Source organism: Myodes glareolus, chromosome 7 (genome assembly GCF_982192425.1).
Source record: "Myodes glareolus chromosome 7, mMyoGla1.1, whole genome shotgun sequence".
Classification (NCBI taxonomy): domain Eukaryota; kingdom Metazoa; phylum Chordata; class Mammalia; order Rodentia; family Cricetidae; genus Myodes; species Myodes glareolus.
The window spans coordinates 21,739,380-21,756,579 of NC_142032.1; the positions used below are offsets into that span (position 1 = coordinate 21,739,380).

The 17,200-nt window shown below is 42.9% G+C and overlaps 1 protein-coding gene across 50 annotated transcripts in view; it reads left to right on the forward strand.

Annotated features, from left to right (window-relative positions):
* Nucleotides 1-17,200, forward strand: part of Sorbs1 (sorbin and SH3 domain containing 1) — a 223,454-nt gene that overhangs the window by 58,708 nt on the left and 147,546 nt on the right. For all 50 annotated transcript variants that reach the window (XM_085693903.2, XM_085693874.2, XM_085693866.2 and 47 more), the window contains exon 2: nt 486-571. The gene's annotated coding sequence lies outside the window, so the exon portion shown is untranslated. The remainder of the gene's footprint in view (nt 1-485; nt 572-17,200) is intronic.

A 17,200-nucleotide genomic window follows, 5' to 3' on the forward strand; every position in this document is an offset into this window, starting at 1 on the left:
AAGAGAAGCCAAAAATGTGAGGTTCACCGTAGTTGTCGTCATCATCATCATAACTTATTACTATTGTGAGCATGCGCGTGTGTCTAAGTGCGCACACATGGAGCCATCTTGCAGGCCTAAGATGTCTGAGCTTTTATGCGACTTTCCTGAGTTTTAACTTCAGGCTCACAGAGTTCCAGGACATACGAAGCAGGTGCAGTGTTGTGCCTCTGCAGGTTAAACGACCCTTTGCTTTCAGTTTGCGACCCTGTTGCAGATGATCATCCTTGCGTCTGAGATCCTGTCACTGTTGCGGGAGCCATTTCCATGTGTGAACTGAAGATTATTGCTCTATTGTGGGAAATGGAACCAAGCCAGGGATTTAGACCGGATGAGAACCATGCGGGCTTTGGGTCTGAGCGGGGTGCCTGCCAGGTTGAGGAGAGATTCCTGGGGTAAAGCAGTGTGTTTGTAGTATACTCATGGTATTTTATGTGTTGTTTCAGGAATTGACATCCACTGGAAGAATCTGCAACCCTCTCTCTGCCCAGAGCCCAGGACCAATGTGTCTTCCCACCGCTTTAAACCACTGGTGAGTTAAGTGTTTTTCTTCTGTTGCAGTGAAGAGACACATTGACCTTGTACTGTGATCTCCAGATAGTGATGTTCATCTCTTGTTAGTTACTTTTCTGTTGCTGTGATAAAACACCATGACCACAGCACCTTCTAGAAGGGAGGGATTATTAGGGTGCATCGTTCAGGAGGAATAAGGGTACATCATGGCAGAGAATTGTGGCAGCAGGTGGCAGCCATGGTAGCAGGAATAGCTGAGAACGTCTATCTCCAACCATAGGTAGCAGGAAACAGGGAGTGAACTGGGAATGGCTTGTGGCTTTGAAACTTCAGAGCCTGCCCACAATGACATGCTTCCTGTAGCAAGGGCACATTTCTTAAACCTGTTCACACAATGCCACCCACTGGGCACACTTCTTAAACCTGTTTATACAATGCCACCAACTGGGTACACTACTTAAACCTGTTCACACGATGTCACCAACTGGGGATCAATGAGGGATAGTCTCATTCAAACCACCACAGCTGAGTTTAGGCATGTCTAGGTTCTGCCACTTTTACAGAGGGATCTGGAATAATTGTGTGGTTTCTGGGGTTCATCACAGCAAAATAGATCCCGTCTTGTTTACCCTGCAGAGTTGCTTGCTTTGAGGATTAGATGTTTGTGAAAACACTTAAGGGAGAGTGAGGTGTTGGGCAGAGACAGCATTCTACCCTGGGTTCTGAGATACAGTGGGCAGAGACAGCATACTACTCTGGGTTCTGAGATACAGTGGGCAGAGACAGCGTGCTGCTCTGGGTTCTGAGATACACTGGGCAGAGACAGCGTGCTGCCTTGGGTTCTGAGATACACTGGGTAGAGACAGCATGCTGCCCTGGGTTCTGAGATACAGTGGGCAGAGACAGCATACTACCCTGGGTTCTGAGATATGGTGGACAGAGACAGCGTACTGCCTTGGGTTCTGAGATACATTGCAGCTCTTCTCTGTCACACACGATTTGCTACTTTAAGCAGCTTTTCCCGGCTTCCCAGATGTTGAAAGAAATAGCTGCTAGGCCCAGATCACTGCAGCCCAGGGCCTTTCCTGTGATACTCGTGTCCACCTTCACCTGCTAGAGAGTCAGGACACTAAAGCCTGTCGCATTTGAGTTAACTAGTACATTAAACGGAAATAACAGACATTACCCTCACATGTGTACAGGTTGGTAATGTGGGTTTGAAATACTTGTTTTCTAAGACCTCTAGGGTGGTTCTTTAAGATATTTGCATTTTCTTTTCTTTCTAAATTTGTTACTACCACTCTAATTCTGTTTTATATTTGCTATTTTCTTTCCGTTTTTGGTTTTTTGAGACAAGGATTCTCTGTAATATCTCCATCTGTCCTGGAACTCTTTCTGTAGACCAGGCTAGCCTCAAACTTACAGAGATCTACATTGCCTCTGCCTTCACAGTGCTGGGATTAAAGCCACCCCATCCGGCTGTATTTTATTTTTTTCAATGTTTTTTCCTTTATTTAATTGAAAATATTTTTTTCATACAATATATTCTGAATATAGTTTTCCCTCCTTCAGCTTCTTCCAGGTCCTCCTGATCCACCCAAATCCATACTCCTCCCCGATTAGAAAACAATCAGGCATCTAAAAAATAAGAAAATAAGATGAAACAATAAAAAATCCAAACCAGAATAGAAACAAACAAAAAAAGAGCCAAAGAAAAGGTACAAGACAGACATACGGATGCAGAGACAAACACATTCACACACACAGAAATCCTAGAAAGGCTCAATGTTGGAAACTATAGTATATAAACAAGAGACCTATAAGGTTAAAAAAAAAAGCTCAGATAAAGCATTATGAGGCAAAAAAACCTTCCAAAAATACCATTGAGTTCACTTTGTATTGGCCATCTACCGCTGGTCTGGGGCCTGCCCTTGAGTGAAGCAATTAATTTTTCTTTTGCATAGCTGTGCTTTTTCTTTTTTCCTTCCTTCCTTCTTTCCCTCTCTCCCTCCTTCCTTCCTTCCTTCCTTCCTTCCTTCCTTCCTTCCTTCCTTCCTTTTTAAAGTGAATGGATTGTATTTCACAATTACCTTCATGTTTATTTGTGATCAAATCATTTTATGCTTCTAATGTTCTTTGGGAGAAACTTGTTCATCACAGCAGGCAAATGTCTTGCCTCCATAGCAGCTGTAAGAATTAAAACCACACCCTTAGCAACTTTGTGTTCACTTCTTAAATAGGAATGGTCACATGGGTGACAGCTAGTTCAAGTTGACAGTGTCCTGTAATCTCCTGAGGACGAGGACCACAGGAGCCAGGGAAGCTGTGAGATCCTGGCCAGTTTGTAGAGAAAATCTGAGCTGTGTAATGTTGCTGCCTGGTCAGCATCCATCAGATGATCTAGTACTCTTGTGATCCAGTGAGATGAATCCTAATGACACAGCCCCTGGATGAGCTTGCTGGGTGCTACAGTTGGAAGTTGGGACAACCCGGCCTAGGGTTAGGGACTGGTTTTTTTTTTAGACTGCTCTCAGGGGACATGTTGGGCATTCTAGGTTCCACCTTGAATTTTGTCAGGTAGAAGAGTTTATAGTGGTGTCTTCAGGGAAGCAGATGGCTATCCTGTTCAGTCAGTTGATGTGTGTGTGTATGCTTCCTCTGTGTCACAGCATTGTTTGGGGCACTGGTGATTGGCTGTTCACAAGGTAGACTGTGCGTCTTCTCTCTGGAGTTTAGACTAGAGTAAGGATAGCAGATAAGAACGGGAGCTTTAAGAGGGCTGAGATCTTTGCTTACATCACTTGCTGCTGTATCTCCACTCCTTAGCACCCTAGATCCTAATGGGTACTTACTATGTATGTGGTTATGAATAAGCAAGCAGATAAACCAAGTAGAAAAATACAATTTCAGGTAATCATAAATGCTATGAAAAAAATAAGAGCAGGAGAGAGAATTGGGGAGAGAAAATAAGAGAAGGTGGGAAAGGGAGAGAGAGTGCCTATTTTCTATAGTGACCCGAATGGAATAGGAATCTGGGGGTGGAGTAGGGTGGGGTGGGATGTTCACAGAGAGAACAGGGAAAGGCGAAGCCTTTGGGGTAGGCTGTGCTTGGCATGGTGGTGAAGCAGGAAGGACTCCAGTTTGGCTGAACTTGGGCTGCAGGTGGTTTAGGGAGGGAGTGGTGTGAAATGGGATGATTGTGTAGGTGGGAACCAGATTGTATAGGGCCAGGATAGAGTTGGGGTTTTACTGAAGAAGTCTGAGTGTAATAGTTGATGTGATCTTGTACTTTAAAGTCATTCTTTCGGATCTTGAATGGAGAATAGAAATGAGGGCAAGAGGACTCCTAAGGTAACTTTTGGGAGATCAGGCAAGGGGGAGGTGTGACCTCAAGTGGTCAGGTTCAGATTATGCTTAGAAATTAGAGTCTGCGATTCAGTTTGGGATATGAGCAAAGAGAAGAGGCAAAGCTAAGCTGGGATTTTTGGTAAATGATGCCACCATTTATTGAGACAGGAAACAAAGAAGGACCCTAAGTATTTGGTTTCGAGGCTGGCTGTGTAACTCTGTTGACATGGTGCTCATCTGACATGAGCAAAACTCTGAGTTTGATTCCTCAGCACCACATAAACTTAATACAACACCCAGGAGCTAGAGGCAAAAGGATATAAATTCAAGGCCAGTCTGAGCTGCATAGTAGATTTGAGGCCAGTCTGGGCTATATGATCCTCAGAAAAAAAAATTTTGTTTGAGCTTTATTAATTTTGAGATACCCATGCAGCATTCCCATAGAGATAGAAAATTCTCTGAGGTTGGAAATAGTATCTATGAGAGTCATCAAATCTAGACGGTATTTAAAGCTAAACTGAATGAGGCCATTTAGGAAGAGAAAGAAGATGTTAGAATTTTGACAGAGAAAGGAAAGACAAAGGGTGAATTTTCTGAACAAAAATCCAAGAAGTAAATCAAGCTTGGAGTGTGAAGGCACTTGGTGCCAAGCTTGACAACTGGAGATCACTTCTAGAGACCCACGTGGTAGAAGGAGAGATCCAGCTCTCCTCAGGTTGTTCTCTGTCTTCTTACACTGTAAAGTGTGTATGCATGTGCATAGGTACACGAAATAAGTGCAATGAAAAATTTTAAAAGAAGTAAACAAAGGATACATGCAAGAAAATGTGGTATGATTTCACTGTTTGTAACTAGGAACTGTGCAAATCAGATGAAAGCCATAACAAAGCCTCACCCTAATTAAAAAGTTAAAACACTGTGATTTCTCCAAATCAAGAAAATTCATTCTAGATTTGCACAATATAAAATCTGGTCTGCCGAGAGAATTTGTAAGTTGCATTCGTGCCCTTGGCAGATGCCTGCCTTTGGCTGACAAGCAGAAAGACCAGGGTCCCTTGCCAACAACCTGTAAACTACGTTGTTCTGTATATGGGTTGGAGCTCTGACAAGCTGGATTTGTGGCTGACTTTAATTCACTGCTCATACACTTAAGGTTTCTTTCATCCCATAATTACATTATGCAAGAGTGATAATCTGAAGGCCCACTGAGTGCAAACTGTCTGAAAAGCAGTTTGCTGTCACAGAGAGATGTGACAAAATTCCATGGAGAGAGGAGCTGGAGAGGTGGCTCAGCAGTTAAGAAAACATACTGCTCTTGCAGAGGATCAGAGTTCGGTTCCCAGACCTCACATTAGGAAGTTCAAAACTGCTCGTAAGTCCAGTGCTGGGGGATTTGATACCTCTGACCTTTTAATGCACCCACACACATGCACATATCCACACACAGACACACATCTGTGTAGGCGGATTTTTCTGTCTCACCTGCCAGCTATATGGAGACTTTTTATTAATTATGAAAGCTTGGCCGATAGATTAGGCTTGTTACTAACTAGCTCTTAAATTAATCTGTGTTTATCAGTCTACTTTTTGTCTCCTGGCTTTAGTACCTTTACTCTGTACTGCCCCCGCTGCTCCCTCTGAGTCCTGGTATCTTCTTAAGACGCGGCCTTTCTTCTTCCCAGCATTTTCTCTGTCCCCAAAATCTTGTCTAGCTATTGGTCATTTAGCTTTTTGTTAAACCAATCACAGTGAAATATCTTCACACAGTATAAAGGAATTTTCCACAACACACCTGCACACATGATTAAAAATAAATCATCTAAAAAATTACGTGAAGAAGGGTAAAAGACAACATGCTTCATAGGACCACAGTAATGTTTAGGGCATCCTCAAAATACCAAGCAATGTTCTAACATAAAAAGCATGTTCTTTTCATTGCTTATTACCTTTAAACAGGGCCACAGAAGTATCCCTTTTAATTATTTAAAAGAGTTTAATTTCATTTATCTCTTGGACTGTAACTGTTGTTGCTTGATTTATCTTAATTTAAGTCATTGCCTGTTCACTCTGCCCCATATCTTTTTTTTGGGGGGGGGCTTCAAGTTCATTTCTGATAAGAACAAGGGTTCATAACTTGAGTTTCAAAGTTTTGCACGCGTGGGAATAGGTCAGTCAGGCCAGTGTCTTCCCTTTTTCTGTTCTGATTTCTGAAAAGATAGAAGGGTATTTCTAGTCAACATTTTATTTTCCTGCTTTAGGCAAATAAGCCCCTTAGGTGTGGTTTAGTCACCATGATCTGGCTCACAGATAAGGCCATCTCAGTTGAACTTTGCCACAACCTTTAGAATGAAATCTTTTCAAAAATTTAAAAATAGAATCTCTCATTTTATTTTATATGTGTGAGCGTTTTTCCTGCACGTCTGTGCACCATGTGGCTGCGTAGGTCAGAAGAGGGCATGGGATCCCTGGAGCTGGAGTTACAGATGTTAATGAGGTACCATGTGGGTGCTGGGAACTGAACCTAAGTAAGTGTGGAGTGAAATCTTCCTGCTACTGTAAAATAGAACTTGAGATCTGGAATCCATTGTGGTTGATGGTTTCTAGTCCCAGAATTCAGGTAAATTAAGACGCAACCCAAACTCCTTCTTTGTATTATAAGTCTGTCCAGACTGGAAGGGTGACTTGGAGGTGGTTAAGAGCACTTGCCGCACGACCATCAGAACCTCAGTTCAGATCCCAGAACCCACATAACAACCTGGCTGTGTCTCACTTGTACAAGTAACTACACTGTTGAGGTCACAGAGAGGAGGGTCACTGGGGCTTGATGGCTACCAGATTAGCTGAAAAAAAAAGTTTCAGATTCAGGGAGAGATCCCATCTCAAAATAATAAGGTGGAGAGTGGTAGAGATGACGCTTTATACTGTCCTCTGACCTCCATGTATGTGCATGCACTTGTATACACGTGTGCAGATAATTCTCTCTCTCTCCCCCCTCTTCTCCCTATCCTCCCTTTCACCTATCAGGAAAGTACTTCAGGTTCAGGGAGAGATCCCAGGTGGAGAGTGATAGAGGATGACACCTGACAGTGTCCTCTGACCTTCATGTACCCATATGTGCACACATCTCTACACATGTGTGCGCTTAACACGCCCACAATCTCCACGGGCACAGGAAAGCGTTCAAAATTTAGTTTGCATGAGTTGGATGCAGAGACATAAGAGCTGTGTGAGAGTGGAGGTAGACTTTGGTGCCTGGAAGCGATGGTGCCCATCCCCCTCCTGCCGTTGGCAGTGTGTGCTGTTCCTGTAACTTCATTGTCTAGAAGTATTTCTTAGGGCTGCAACTTTATTCTGTTACCAGACATTTGTAAGTCTATTTTCTGGCCAAAACTCAGTTTGTGCAGCATTGACGTTCTTAGATATTGATGTTTTCCCAAGAGATTTACACATTTGATTTTACACTTTTTAAACAAGCGGGAAATTATGTCACATTTGCTGGCCATGTGTAGAAACAAGATATTTTTCTCCCCTCTTCCATCTTGTGACTATTGCAACTACAGATAAAAGAAAGTATTTCTCGACTTTCCTTTTCTTCCTTGGTTTGGGGACATAAACATTAGGTTGTACTTGAAGTTGTCTTTAGAACAAGGAGATTGACATTGTGTCCAGTGATTACTGCCCATCATAGTACAGAATCATCCTGATTGTTCTGGGGACCGATAAAGCATCGTCTCATGCTGACGGCACAGTAGTGCCCTCATCCTATGGTCCCTTTGTCAACAGAGATGACTCATTCAGTGTTTCCCTCAAGCACAAGTGTCTCTGCTCTGCTCATCAGAGCTTGTCTAAATAAAAAGTAGTTTCTACAGAGGTGTGATTAAAAAATAAAAGCACCTTTTGTGCTTGTGGATTAACCTAATCCAACTTTCACTGCCGTGATTGATTAGGTGTTGGTTCTTGAACTTTGGGGGAGCAGTCAAGAACCTCTATTAAGGTGTATATGTATGTATATGATATGCACATAGAACCCTTGAGCATTCCCAGGAGGTGACAACTCCAGCTGAGTTATGCTTAGTCACACACAGTTCTAAATGTGGCCAGTTCTGGATGGCTCTGAGTGGAAGGCACCGACTCTAAGATTGCTTTTCTGATTAGATGAAGCTGTGCTGAAGGCGGCCTAGTTTCAGTGCAATTTGTAGCTTCCAGAGCTATTCCAATATGAACCCAAAGCCGGAAATGCTCTCTTATGTAAGCTGCTGTTGCAGAGACACCTTCTACATTTTTATTTTCTGACTGCCAAATTTCACCCCCATTCCCCCAGGTTCATTTATTCCCTCTTCAGCCCCTTCTCTGGCCAAGGAAAAAAAAGTTTGTTTTTTTTTTAAAAATGCATGTATTTTACAGTACATGGAGAGACAGCCAACAAAAGCCATGACTGTAGATGCTGTGCTGTTCCCTGAGATTGTCATCTTTACAGCATGTTGTCCTCCGTGGCAATTGCTCGCTAAATGTGCACCTGCAGCATTGTCTTAAAAGGTTTTGAAATGGAGGACAGAATGTTGCCAGTCAGATGTTTTTAAATTTTTAATTTAAGTTATTTTGGCTTTTAGTTGATTTGGAAAAACAAGAGCATCTATCAGTATGGGGCCAAATCTTGCATGAGCATCAGTAGTTGTTGCTCATTTGCTTTGTATTTCCTTGCTTGGTTTTTGTAACCTCAAACTTCATGTTTTATCTCAGATCCTGTTGTGAAAAATCAAAGGATCTTTTGGGTCAATGAAACATTTTGTTTCCTCTGCTTTTAAAATTGGGAAAGTCAGTTTAAAACAATAGGAGCAAATCAGTTGGAATATTTAGGCAAATTGTATGCTTTTTTTCTTCAAGGAGATCTAACTAAAAGGAAAGGAAAAAGAAAGCAATAATGTAATACTTTTTAGTATTCTCTACAAATATGAAGCCATTATATTTGTCTTGAAACATAATGAACTCTGTATAATTGGATTTGCTCATATAGTTACCATGTTGGAAACATTTGTACAAATTTTCTAGTTATATTGTTTGCTGTTAAGTATTCTTAGCATTCTCTTTTATATAATAAACCGCTGAACTTGAAATGGCTGACCATGTCCTAAGGCATTTTTCTGTTTTTATAATATACAGACAAACTTACGACTGAATAGAAGTGATCATCTTTCTACAGATGTTGTTTTGTTTCTGTTTAAAATGTCTTTGTGTTTATGGGGACATGTAAAGAGGGACATGTGATAATCAGGATCCAGATGATTGGCTTCTCTGTTACTTTGGATATTTATGTTTCTTTGCAGTGGGAACATTAAAAATCTCTGTGCTTTGAAATATTCAGTTAATTGTTGTCAACTGTAGTTATTCTGCTATTAGAGAACATTAAAACTTTCGCTTCTATCCAACTGTGTTCTTGCTGCCACCAACATTTTAATGTCTGTCTGTCTGTCATCCATCTGTGTATTACATGAACATGTATGCTGTGCAAACACCATACCTCTGGGCTAAGTCCCAGGCCCTGCTCACATTTTAACAAGACACAGGGTTGTCTGGCATTTGGCTACCTTTTACTTTCCACAATATTCAGTAGATAGCATAAAAAGAAGTTCACAACCATAAGAAAAGACAGCAAACCTAGCCTAAAACTTGAATGACCGTGTAGACAATCTAAACCATTCACATTTTATGAGTTGTCCTGGTTAAGAGGTTTTGTTTCTCCTGTCTTTCCCTTCCCGAGTGGGCTTTATAAACCTCTGAACACTACCTAGTAGCCAGGATGAAAGCAACATCTCAGCTCATTCCATGTTTAGCTGCTAGTTTGGGGTTTAGAGCTTGTCAGACTCTTGGTATGCTGGGCAGGACCTGGAGAAACTGGAGCCCTCACTTTGGCTGGGTGGAGACCCTGATTTCCACCTGCCCTTGAACCACCAGCCCTCCCTTGCATGTGCTCTACTTCTGATAGAAAAATAGGACTCTTAGAGTTCAAAATGCCTGTTTGTTCATGAGGAGCACCCACTTAGGGGTGGGGGTAAGTTCTGGAAAGCCTGAGGCTCTAGTGGTCTGACAGCCTTTGCAGATTTACAAGAGCCGAGTCTTGATGGAAGGCCCCTAATTCCTCATGTGTTCTGCATGGCTACCTGTAGTACTCATGAGAAACAACCAAGCAGTGAGTTCCTATCTGTCAACTCATGGTGCTGACCTTTAATAGCTCCCTAGGGAGGAAATTCTGTGGCAGAATTCGGAAAGTCTGGTGCAGGAGTGAGCCAGGCAGGAGGACTTTTAGCTTTCTGGAATTGTGGCTAGATCTACAAAGCTACATCCTCACCCCATTCATTCATGGTTCTCATAAGACTTGGATCACCTAGTTCTTGAATGTAGGATGATACTTTTATTTCTTTATGACAGGTTCCAACTCAGTTGTCTACTGTCTCTTGACTATTATAAGACAAAGGAGTTGGTCAGAACAAAAAAAAAATTGTAAAGATGCTTTAGCAGAGCGAATTTAAATGTAATAGAACATGTTCAACACAGGGTAGTGAATGTGGGCTGCTAAGGGTGTTGTGTGGTAGGCCTGTGTTACCAGTCATGGGCTGAGTACTAAAAATATTGGAAAATGTACACATATACACCTATACTATTCACACACACACACACACACACAGACACACACACACACACACACACAGTATGGCTTGAGCGATAACTCAGTTAGTAAAGTGCATACCTTATGAGCATGAGAATTCTTTAGAAAAATTGAGCTGTTGCCTAACTAGAAGCTTCACCTCTACTGACTAACATTTGCGGTACTCTGTACGAGCTTGGAGGAGAAAGGTAATTACCAGTATCATCAGTGACAAGTCCTGTGACCTTCAACAGTGACTGTCCTGCAAGATATGCTGAGGGGGTAGTGGCACAAATATTAGGGCAGTAGCCAACTATGTTTTGATTGAATTTAAGGTTCACTTCATGAAATGGAACCCACACTTGTTAGTGTTACAGTGGCCAGGAACCAGTCTAGATAGGTCATGGGAAACCTACTACTGTTATTACTAGGGGAAACCTACTATTATTATTAGAGTATATGTAGTGTGTAGACTATTATGCTAAAAGAACATAGCAATAAAATGACTCCTACTGACACACTGATATACCCATAGATCTGTGCCTTGCTCAGCCCACATGGGAAACGCTTCTTCTTGAAGCTGATGGGAATTTACACAGAGATCCACAACTGGACAGTGCAGAGAGTGAGAGATTTTGGAGCCCTCAGTCCTAAATGGGATGTCTTTATCAGGGATGTATATGGTAGAGGGGGTGGGAAGATTGTGAGAGCCAGAGGTAATGGAGGACTCTAGGGAAATGCTACCTTCCAGACACAACAGAACTAATGCACATGTGAGCTCACAAGGACTGGTAGCTCACACAGGGCCTGCACAGGTTCAAGCCGGATGGGATCCCATACTGAGAGGAGGAAGGAGACACAGGGTCCCACCCTGAATGAACCAAGAGGCTATCTAAAATTGCCCAGGAATAGTTGCCCAACGCAAAATGAATTCAGTAGTATTTTTGTGGATTGCTTTTTAAAATTTTATTATCTTTGTTTTGATGTTTTTTGCTTTGTTGGACTTTGTTTTGATTTTCTTTTTTGTGGAATTTTTTTTGGTGTGGTTGTATTTCTTGGTTTTTGTTGTTTTCTTTTTTTGAAAGATAGAGAAAAAGAACATAAAGTTGGGTGGATTGGGAGGCGAAGGGTCTGGGGAAAATTAGGGGAGGGTAAAACATGATAAAAACATATGAAAAATCTTTTTTTAAAAAAATTAAAAAGATTGCAAATTTTACCTCCCAAAACCTGTATAAAAAATACTGGCTCTGATGGCATGTGCTTGTAACCCTTGGAAAATAGAGACAGGTGGATCACTGGGACCTAATGGCTAGCCAGCCCAGTCTACTTGTCAAGTTCTGGAGTGAGAACCTGTCTCAAAAAACAAGGTAGACACCTGAGATTGTGTGATCTCTACATGCATACACTTCACACAAAACTCATAGTATATCACATATAAAATGTATCATGGTGGGTATGTATTGTACTAAATATATTGTGTTAATTTTAGAAAATCATTTGCAAAGTAATAGACACTGAAATGACTCAATCCTGCTTGAGTTAATTAAGTGGAGCCAATGAGAAGCCAGAAATCAAGGCTTGCAAAGGTCTTGCCATTGTGTTTTAGAAAGGATCTGCTTGGCAGAATTCTAGGCTACATTCTTGGTTCACTACCCAGTGATACTGTGTGTCAACTTTATAGATGACTTCTTAACATCAAAGTGTTGGTTTCTTTGCTTGTTTATTGAAACAACATTTACAGATCAGCAAGAAGTATTTGCATCACACTTAAATGTGCTGGTCTTAGAGCCTAGTTTCATGTGTGAGAAACAGCATTTGTTGACTAAGGTTTCTGTATTTATTAGTTTGGTTTTGTCTGTACTTTTTGAGTCTTTTGTATGCTAGGCTGATCGCCATCCTACATATGTCCTTCAACTCTTGATCCTCCACCTAGGCAAGAACCACCAAGTCTGGTATTTCTGTTTTATAACAGCTACCCTTACTTTTTTCAGTAGTTGTAAACAGAGACACCGTGGTTTGTCTGGGTGGGCAGAACAAGAATATTGCTGTGAGAGTTTTGATGGTCAGTCATTCCCCGAGAATGGAGGAGCGGGGGCTGTCTTCTGAGTGTGAAAGTGGGTAGGTGGGATGTGGTTGTGGCTTTAGGAAGAAGGAAACTATTTGGAACAGCTGACGTGGGTTAGGCACCATCAGCTACATAAGAGTGAAAACAGACCTTCTGCCAGCCCGAGAGGAAGCCACCACCTTAGCAGGTGTGGGGTGAGTGTTCAGGAAGTCAACTGAGACTTGGGAATTTGCAAAGTCCTGGTCTGGGGGCAGGGACTGGGAATTTGCTGTGCTGTTGGTGTAAGTAGATCTGGTGTGGAGCTATTTCTGACCCTGAGAGGTGGCTGTCTAGGGAGGTGAACAGCAGGAGAGGTAAGCCTGATGAGGAAATGATGAGCTACAGATTTCTCCAGCATGGCACGTAGGCCCTTTCTCTCTCCAGACCCCTCTCATCAAGTCATGCCTTGCTGGCCATTCTTGAGTTCTTTTGGTCATGCTGTTCCATTTTTTGCCTTTCTTTAGCCTGATGCTCTCCCAGATGAGCTATTCTCGGCCCCATTTTCTTTTTTTCCTTTGGCATGCTTAATTCCTACTTCAAGTCTTGATCTAGGCTTCATTTCTAGGAAATTGTTGACAATTGTTACTTTCTCTGTTCCCTGCTAGCAACCTTTCATCCTGTGTACACATATGTGCATTGTCTAGGCTTGCTTCAGCCTCTTAATTTGTGGATTGGAAGGTTCCTTGAGTGTAAGAATGTCCCTGTACCTAGCAGAGCTAGCACATGGTGTTTGACATGTGCTTGCTGGGTGGATGTGTGCTTAACTGAAGTTTGGGTAGTAAACTGAATGTTAGAGCTACAAGGAAGCCATGAGATTAGGATCTACTCAGTCGTTCTGTCAATTATGTGCACTTGTGTGCATCTCTATGTGAGAATGTGTGCATGAGCTCAAGTATCCCTGGAGGGTAGAAGAGGGGTGAATTGCCTAGAGCTGGACACGGATGCTGGGAAGCGAAATCAGATCCTCTGCAAGAGCAGTGTAACCTCTCAACCTTGGAGCCATCTTTCCAGCCTCATGGCTCATTCATATTATAGTTTGCAGAGACCTACATCTCCTAGCTTGTTCTAGGCAGAGCAAGGATTCCCTTCCTCTTGTTCCCAATGCACCATGCCATGATGGTTGCAGATGTGTTGGTGTGTGACGATGGTACCTTTCTGCCTCTGCTTAGTGCCTGGCTGCAGCGACTGCTGAGTGTGTTATGGAGTCTAAGTTTTCTCCTGGGGAGGGAAACGGTGTCCTGACAATGCTAAGAGCTTTTCCTCTGCCGTGTGCCAGGTTTACAACAGCCTTACCTCACTGTTTCCCCCTCCTTTTCCGGGTTTGTCCCGGTTTATCTTTGGACAGGGTAAGTATCAGCAACCGTTGCTAAGTAAATAGAGGAATTGCTCATTCAGAGTTCGTGGTGTCAGATACTCAGAGCCTGTGCTTTCACCTGTCCTGGCTGTTCTCACTGCCACTTCAAAACTTCAAAATGCCCCGACTTAACGTGTGTCAAACAACAGCAACAGTGTATGTTTCACCCGCCAGCCCATAGGACCAGGGAAGCCATAAGCAATTAGGTAGCAGGACGTTTTTTGTTAGTGAAAACGTGAATCTGTTTGTTTCCAGACCCACCCTTGGAAATGGGATGTGAGGTGGGGTGTCTAGAAATGCCTGCTTGTGTATTTTTAACTCAAAGCTTATTGTGAAGCTTCTGGACAAAGTGACTTAACCATGTCCATCTAGAGCGAATCTTCAGCCTGACTCAGGATAGGGTGTGTCTCCTTCATTTACTGCCTGGCCATGGATGATACAGTTTTGTGTGGTTGATTCCAAATCGCCATGGCTCACGTGAGCCCCTCACCACCATTGATCCCAAGTGCTGAGGATCAGTGCTGAGTTGACTGTTGTGGGTGACATGACTTTGAACTTTTGGGCTCCTTTGGTAACTAACCAAATAGTAGAGGGCTAAAATTGCCTATTCTTTTGGGGAAAGTACTCTGGAGACCAGAGATTTTTGGTCTTTGACTTCTTCTTCTTTTTTTTTTTTTTTTGGTTTTGTTTTGTTTTGTTTTGTTTTGGTTTGTTGAGATAGGGTCTCAGACTGTAGCCCAGTCTGGCTGGGACTCCAATCCTCCAGCCTCAGCTTCACGAGTGCTGGGATTGTGGCCCTGAGCCACTGAGCCTGGCCACCTTTCACTTACAGAGCTTTGCAGTTTGCCCTGCCCCCAGGCACTTCTGTATGCATTTCCTTTTTGCCTCTTTTCTTTTTTTTTTTTTTTTCAAGTAAGAACTACACAATGTACAACGACCTTTTAGCTCACAGGATTTAGAAATCCCGTGTCTTGGAAGAAGTCCAGTGTCTTAGGTCTTAGGGATTTCTGAAGCCACTTTGGACCTTGTTGGCTTCCAGCCACATGGGAGCATCTGATCCTCCCTGGGCTGGTCTTGAGTTCCAGGCATTGAACTGGAAGTGCATCAGCCGAGGATTTGGGCTGCGTCAAGAAGGGTTTTGATTTGCTATATTCTCTGCTTGGCATCTGCTTACTTCCTTCAGGGACATCCCCTTCCTTGGAAAAAATAACTCCAAAGATGCCTGTCTGACGAGCTAAGAAGTTCTGCCAGGCATTTCCATTCAGGGATCGTAACTTGTCAGTCATAGGTCACTGTGTGAGCAATGTGTCACCAAACTTAAGGAGCTTCTGACATTCCCTTCCCTCTCCTGCCCACGGGTGCCCCTATACTGGCTAGTTTCAAGAATGACTATCTGAAATGTTGAGACAGATCAGTCTGCATTGGTTCTAAAAGGGCTCAACCCCACAGGAACTTCCTGGGCTGTGACCTGAAGGACCTGGCAGCTGTTCTTGGGCCCCAGGCTCTGGTCCTCTTCCAGGCATGTGTTAACTTTTCCATATGGTCATAGGGAACCAGGGTTATGGATGGGGCAGTTGGTGAGGGGTTGTGGTGGAGGGCAGGACTAGCCTGAGAACTGTGTGCTGACGTGACTGTCTCTGAGGGCCATGGTAAGGATCTCCGTGTATCTGAGACAGTACCATCCCCTCCGGTAATCCAGTGGTCCATGAAAGGGCTTCCCCTCCCAGAGTCTTCTGCTACAGGTAGACTTTAGAGTTATTCATCTTTAATTTTTAGTGTTTTAAATTGTACCATTTTACAATCTGATAGTAGCAGGGTAGTTAAGACCCTCATTTGATCATCTCTAGACACATGTTATTTATCAAAATGTACAGGACAGGGCCAAACTCCGGTGCCCGCAGTAAAACGGTGACATTTAGGGGATGGTGGCTTAGTCATCTGTGTGTAAGTTTGCTGGATGGCTGATACTTTCATCATGTTCACAGGGAGATTGTGGAGCTCTGTTAAGACAGGTTCAAGTGACATTATACTCATCTGAACCATTGATCGAATAAATCTAATTAAACTTTTTCGTTTGTTGTTTGGTTTTGGTTTTTTTCAAGACAGGGTTTCTCTAATTTACAGCCCTGGCTATCCTAGAACTTGCTTTGTAGACCAGCCTGGCCTCAAACTTGCTAAGATTCACCTACTTCTACATCCCAAGTGCTAGGATTAAAGGCGTGCTCCACCACTGCCTGCCCCAAATAAATCTAATCTTAAAAGACAACTGATTAGCTCTGCACTTGTTTATTGTGAGTTGTGTCAGCTCACGGGAAACTGTTAGCTTTTCTTAGCTGTTGATTTATTTAACTTTCTAGGTCAGAACTTTTCTGGATACTGATGTGAGACTTCTTGGTATGCTTCTAGGACCTTGTTTCAACACTGTTCTCCATCCTCGTCCTTGAGGTTTTTGAAGGATTATTGACAATGATTCATCAATGGCAGTTTTGTCTTTTTTTTTTTTTTTAAATTGTCAATGATCTAATGGACTTGAGCCCAAAAGCCTGCCATTCCTAAGGCAACTGTAGCTGTCCTAGCCCCACAGCTGCCTTCTTCCTCAGTTGCTCTCACCGGTTTTCCCTTTCAGGAAAATCTTGTAGCTGGAACAGGTAGGACTAGCCCGGCAGATTTCTCTTGTCGTTTTACAGTGGCCAGTGGCCACTTCAACAGACGTGTTGCTGTTTAGCCGTTTTTCTCACCAAGAGAACGACTTTAAAATTGGGAGATAGCTCAGCTGGTACAATGCTTTTGAGAACCTGAGCTACAGCTCCAGAACCCACATAAAAAGTCAAGCAGTGGCTCATTCTTCTAATCCTAGGGCTAGAGACGCAGAGACGGAATTTGGGGGCTTGTTGACCAGCCAGCCTCACCTGTTCGGTGAGATCCAACACAAACCGTGGGTGGCGGCTGGGGAACAACACCCTGAGCTGTCCTCAAGGGCCCGCATGGAGTCCCCATCTCCTGAAGGTCTTTCATACTTCATTGTTTTAAGTCATCCAAGGCCTTATCTTTTGAGCATGCTTTGTTCAGCTTCCACTCTGTCCCCTTCATTGTGTCCCAGACACAAATAGAACATTCCAGTGCTAGGAGTGCTTTGTAGCCTTTTAAAGGACCCCAAAGTTCTGCTGCTCTCAGCCTCCTAACCCTCACTGAACCAAAG